General features: G+C 38.0%; 1 pseudogene; it reads right to left on the reverse strand.

Moving 5' to 3' along the window:
* Window positions 1-4,431: 4,431 nt before the first annotated feature.
* On the reverse strand, window positions 4,432-4,561 carry LOC124891121 (annotated as a pseudogene).
* Between the last annotated feature and the right edge of the window lie 1,681 nt (window positions 4,562-6,242).

A 6,242-nucleotide genomic window follows, 5' to 3' on the forward strand; every position in this document is an offset into this window, starting at 1 on the left:
CGATATTGGTTGCCTATGACGGAAGTAGTATGGTTCATCAAAGGCTTGGTGATATCCATGTTAAGTGTTAGAAGCTAAGATTGAGTTCTTGAAGGTTAAGCTCATAGAAATAACAGTTGAAGCATTAGAAGGTGTGCACTCCGACTATGGGGACACTTAGGAAGATCCAAAGTAAGTAAGTGTTCCAGTATTATGTGATGAATATTGGGCTATAGAATGATAGAGTGTGTCTCAGAAGGTGGTATTAGAAGTGGGTTTTTCTACTTCCAGGTGTAGTCATTCAGGTTAAGTTCTATTAATTATGTGTATTTTTGTATTCCAGACCCCAGAATGCAGTGAGTGTAGTTTAGTTTAGAGTCTAGTAAGGGAGCTCCCAAACTTAAGATGATGGCTTAAGGCCAAGGGGAGAGATGATAGAACAAGTAACCAAGTCTGGCCCTTAGGTTCTAGTAGTGGTGTCATGATGATATAGAATGTTAGAAGGGAAGGGTGAGGCTCAACCCATTCCTTTCTTAGTATTTTTCAGTTATCCTAATACCTACTCATACCTCACATTTCAGTTCCATGATCATAGTTTATGTTCATTTATATGATAGAGAATCACGTGCTCCTCCAGATTCCTAAATGAGGAACTTTAGTTCATTCAGCAGTCGGAATCATATTCCATATGTTATGAACTCTAAATTGAGGTCATGCAGCTCATGACTTATGTATTCACGCTTTATAGTGTGCTCAGTTCCCATAATTCATGCTATACTCTTTATGATGGGCAAAATATAGTTCATAGCCATGTGTACCCCAATTCAGATTTTCTTTGATAAATCCCAAATGTTGATTTTCTATTCCTCAGGCCTAAGTTAAGTGTCAAGTTTCATATAATATCCTTCCATGCTTCAAGATCTTATGTTCTAATCTTTAGTGACTTCTCTTTATGTGATGATAGTGGTGAGGAGTAAATGTTCCTTGTTGATGGAAGATCATGGTATGCTTGTTTTAGATAAGGCCATAAGTATGAAGTAAGGTTGGGGCCAAATCTTTGATGCATGTGATGGTTAGCTGAAAGGTAGGTGTGTGTATGTTCTTGGGGTAGCGTGTTGGATCTATATCGATAGATGGTTAGTAGAATATACGAAGTGCGTCTTTATGAGTGTGTGTTTTGAAGTTCATATGTGGTTATAATGATCGGCTTAGGGTGTGATCTTTTAAGAGATATAGAAGGTTGAATCTTATGGTTTAGACTTGTATCGTGGAGTGGCATGTAGTATTTTGTGAGTTGGAGTTAGTCCTAATCACGGTGAAGAGGATTAAGCTATTTTAGACATTAGTAGAAAGATTTGTCAATGCTCATATGAGAATTTTAAGCTAAATGGGATGAGTTTAGTATTTAATGAGAATAGTATAGTTAGTGATATTCGAGAAGTGTGCTAAGCTTGAAAGTAAGAAGTTGTGTTGGCAAAGGTCTTCCATCTTAATTTATGAGTTATATGTCTATATTTTAGACTGCAGAGTAGTGTCAATGTTGTGAGTTCCTCAGTTGGATGTCTTGTGTAATCCATACCCAAGATTCGTGGCTCCCTATTACTGCCAAAGCTTCTTTAGAGAGAGTGTTGAAGAGATACTCTAGTTAAGTATGAAGGTCTTACATAATTCAGTCTGTATAGTCAGTAAGTCAGTTTAACAGTCAGATTTGCATGACTCTCGTCTTTTCATTTGTTCATGCTACTCGAAATCTCAGACATGCTACTATTCCAAGATAGAGTATACCCTTAGTTGCGAGTATAGCCCAGTTCATGCATCATGCATTAGATTCAGATTCCAGAGGTTCAGTTATGATTTAATTCGTACGTGCCCTGTAGATTGCCTTAGTTTTCTGAGCATCTTAGTGAATTGAGCAATCATAGAGGGACATAGGGTCCCAAGGAGGAGATACCCCATTCAGTTGCATGCATAGATTCTTATTACAAGCTTCGCACCAGTTATCATTGCGTATTTAGTCATACGTTCATACGTCAGTTCAGTCAGATATGCGTGCATTAGAAATGCATGTCCAATAGAAAAAGTTCAGCTTATCAGTGTATTCAGTTCTGCGTTCATTAGAACATCTTAGTAACAAATCCATGCATCAGATATGCATGTTCATTATGAGAACTCAGCTTATGAGTAGCTTCAGTCGTGTATTCCATGCATCAGATATACATGTCCGATATAAGAATTTAGAATATCAATAGTTCCACCCATATGGTTATGTTTCAGATCAGTGTATTCTTTATTAGAGGACATGTTGTGTCCGCGTTATTCCTTACCTTTAAGGCTTCAACAAGTTCCTACCCATCATTCGAGGATGAATGATCCCAACGGGGAGATAATGTAACACCCCATAAAAGTCGTGCATGGATTGGCCTTTAATAGAGTGCTCTTAGACTTAAAAACTTGAAAATTTTTCTAAGTGTAATGAGGACTTAGAGTCATTTTAGCTGGCAATCTTTGGGATACAACTTTTCAACCTTTCTGACATCCGTTTTTAGATTTTCAAGTTGCGTTATGATCAGGCAAGCTCATAGTACAACTCGGATAAGTTTTAAAATTTTTCGGAATGCATAAGGCTGCGTTTGGATTTCAAAACAGTAGCAAAACGCATAGCCTATTGCCCAATTTTCAGCATTTCAGGGTCAACTTCAAACGATCATAACTCTCTGAATATAATGAAATGGGAGAGCTTCTACCTATCAAATGAAATCTCTTTGAGTCTTCTTTCCAATGCAACTGGTTTCATCCAAATCCAACATCTGCGTAAGGAGTTATACCCATTTTACTTCCTCCAGTCAACTTGTCAACTGAGGGATAGTTTCGGCTTTGTTTGTTTTCTTAGGGGAATTTTAGTCATTTCACCTCACCTAAATTTCGGATTTAGCCCCCAATTCATCAAAATATAATCCTTTTCTCAAATTTTCTCTCAAGAACTCTCCTTAGTGTTTCAAAATAAAAACCCAAGCAACTCAAGATTCAACCGTGAGTTTTCAAAATAAATTGAAGATTTGGAATCCCCACAATGTAGGATTCAAGAAGCACCTATTATTTTCGCATATAGAGGTACGTGGGGTTATCTCAAAAATCTCATGGGCTTTAAAATTCATATTTTCAAAATGGGGGTTTTGAAATTACGATTATGATTATGTTTTAAACGTTTTGTGATATTGATTTGGTCTTTAGGCCTATTCTCGAAGTGATTTGATATATGATATACGCATATGCATGTATTCCGAAAAGATGTTAACTTGAGAGCATGAATTATATGAAATCGCTCTCTTGATATGATTTTGTATGATTTTGTATTAAATTCTCATATGATGTGAAATGTTTAAAATCATCTCGACAAGCATGACATGAGATATTTCGAAAACGATTATGATTTTTGACTTGCGAGGAGAGGGTTATTATGTTGAAATATGATGAATATAGTGGTTGCATGAAGTAATGATGTGATATTGATGGCTTGCAAGTCGGGTTTGACGATACCCTACAGAATATGATATGTGTTTTCATTAAATGAAGTTGAATGCATTGATTTTACACGAGATAGGTGGATGCCCGAAGAAGGCGTTTGAGTGTAAGGGCTCATCGCTGAAAACCGTGTTTACCGATATGGAAACTTGGTACCATGCTTTGTGATCTTGTGTACCTGACTTTATGTCATTCCCAAATTGGGACTATGGTTAGGAGCCCTGCTTTGTGATCTTGTGCACTACCATACTTTATTGGGTCGAGACACCCTGCTGTGTGATCTTGTGTGTCTTCCCCTCACTTGTACTCTAATCTCAGCGGCAACCGAGGTTTGACAGTTGGTGTAAATGTGATATGTAGGGTATTCCACCTAGCTCAGCTGCATAGCATTGTTGTTGAAAAACTATTGCATTATGCCCATGCGTTTTCAAATGATTTGATACAAAACTGCTTTATAATGGCTCTCACTTATATTTTGTAAAAATATTTATTTTGTTTTGATTTCTCTGCGTACCTGTACTTTTGTATTGACCCTCTTCCCTCCCAGGTTCGGAGGCACAATCTAGGGGTTCAGATAACAAGTAGATCTCTTCCTTCAGATTTGCAGAATCAAGTGGTGAGCCTTCTATGTTTCGGAAGGCCTGATGTCTGTCAGTTAATTTATCATTTAGTAGTTCTGGGTCTACTGGGGACCTTGTCCCAGTTTTCAGACAGTAATTTGTTTCTGTCATGTAGTAGAGATTTCACAGATGGTTGTTCAGATGTCGCTAGATGTTGTGGGACATTAATTTTCCCTTTGTTGATTTCATTTGATTTATGACCATGTTTCCGTAATATTGTGTATCTTCCACATTTCTTTTATCATATGAATTATGTGCATGATTGCCAGATAGATAGGGGTGTTTCGAGCCTTCATGGTTCGGAATACTCGTCAAGGCCGGGGCCTCGATTCGGGTAGTGACACCGACCTTAGGCTGGCACTCCTCGAAAGTGCAATGGAGGTCACCAACCTAGGCCATTGACATAGTTGATCGCCCATGGACCCCGTCCAGGTAAGTATGTTGCTACGTTGTCCTGGGCCCATTTATATAGTATCTCCCTACTCCTATTCTATCTTCTTCACTTGACGATGTGGGACTATTAGTCCTTAGACCTTCATATCATTGTTAATCGGAAAGCTCAGATCCAAACTTTCGTAAAATAGTGTAACCTGTTTCATGATTACTCCAACGTTTATGAGCTGCTGACTCAGTGAAAAATGTTATATGCCTGTTCGCATAGTTATAGTCAGGTTATATGAGCGAAAGAAATGAAGGGTAGTCGAGAATGATCCTCTACGGCTCCATGACCCCTGGAAGGCCATGGAGGCTGTTATCAGGCTCTTATCTCATGGTCACGGTTCATCCACCAGACTTGGTTTCTGGTCACCTTAGAACTTAATGATACAGTGGTGCGGACCTTGTACAAGTATGGTCGTGCCAATCAATGTTGCTACAAGGTAATATAAAGAAATAAAACGATTAGCTTTTCGAGTTTGCATTAGGATTTAACATCTTTTTGTGTTTTATTTTTGGTCTGCTAATTTGGTGAATATGTCTCTTTTTTTTTGTTTGTTAAAAAAGAAATCAAGAGAGAAAACAGTTTGCACTTATGAAGAAATTCAAAAAAGCAAACTGTTTCCCTGTAATTGCAGATTGAACATGTGCGGAGAAGTATGATGATCAAGAGGTCAACCTCCTGTTTCTCATTCTTCTTCCCACACGTTCATTGTGTTCATTCTGCTATTACAACAGTACTGGTACTCGCAATGGATGAATGAGTGCTTGGCCCTTTTTTTATAGCATCTTCTTGCTTTTCTTTCGTCTTATTCACTTGAAGATGTGGGAATATGGAGTAAATATCCTGGAGACTGCATCTTTAATATACAAAAATATGTCGGCATTGAATTTTACGATGGATAATCATACATTCATAGATCATTGTGCAAAATGGGTAGATGAAAAAAGAAGAGTTTTAAATGCCTCAAGTATCATATTTATTACTAATCCCCCTCATTGTAAATTATCAGTTGTTGGGTTCTAGTGTTATGTGAATGAAAAATGGAGAGAAAGTGAAATGTGTCTTTGTATTTATTACTAATCCTTGTGCTTAGAAGCATTGCTCCATGTTGTTAGTGAGATAAGAAAAAGACAAGCCTCTAGCTGTCCTCGTCGTCACTCGGTTTCAGCTTCAACATCAGAAAATAACCGAGAGACTAGTTTTTTGGAACGAATACGGGACTTGCGGGTGCACTTGGCCATCTGCGGAACTTTCTGTTTCGAGTGCAATGTGACATGTGGCCGCATCTCGTCGTGTGCGGACACATGGGCTCGCATATGGACCCGGCGTTTTGAAATAGTGCAACTCTTCATGAACCATTACTTCTTTTCTGATGCAACACCTTTTGGCATCTGATTTTCCTTAGATATTGGCACGAAATTATGACGTCAAAATACTCCTTTTTCTTACAAAACTCAAGTGTGATTTGCTATCGTTGAGTGAGTTCGTTGTTCGGCAGAATTTGAGGAACCACCATTTTGAAGTGATTCATTTTATCTTGGGAGGATATATTCCATAACCTCGGGTACTTGAAGGAAATAATTTCCTTAAGGACACACTGTGAATTCAGTGGACATGAATCTTCTAACCTTCATCTCTTTCTTGTTAGAGTTTTTTATTTTCCAGAAAATTGTTTGACTTGC

Source organism: Capsicum annuum, unplaced genomic scaffold (assembly GCF_002878395.1).
Source record: "Capsicum annuum cultivar UCD-10X-F1 unplaced genomic scaffold, UCD10Xv1.1 ctg3065, whole genome shotgun sequence".
NCBI lineage: Eukaryota > Viridiplantae > Streptophyta > Magnoliopsida > Solanales > Solanaceae > Capsicum > Capsicum annuum.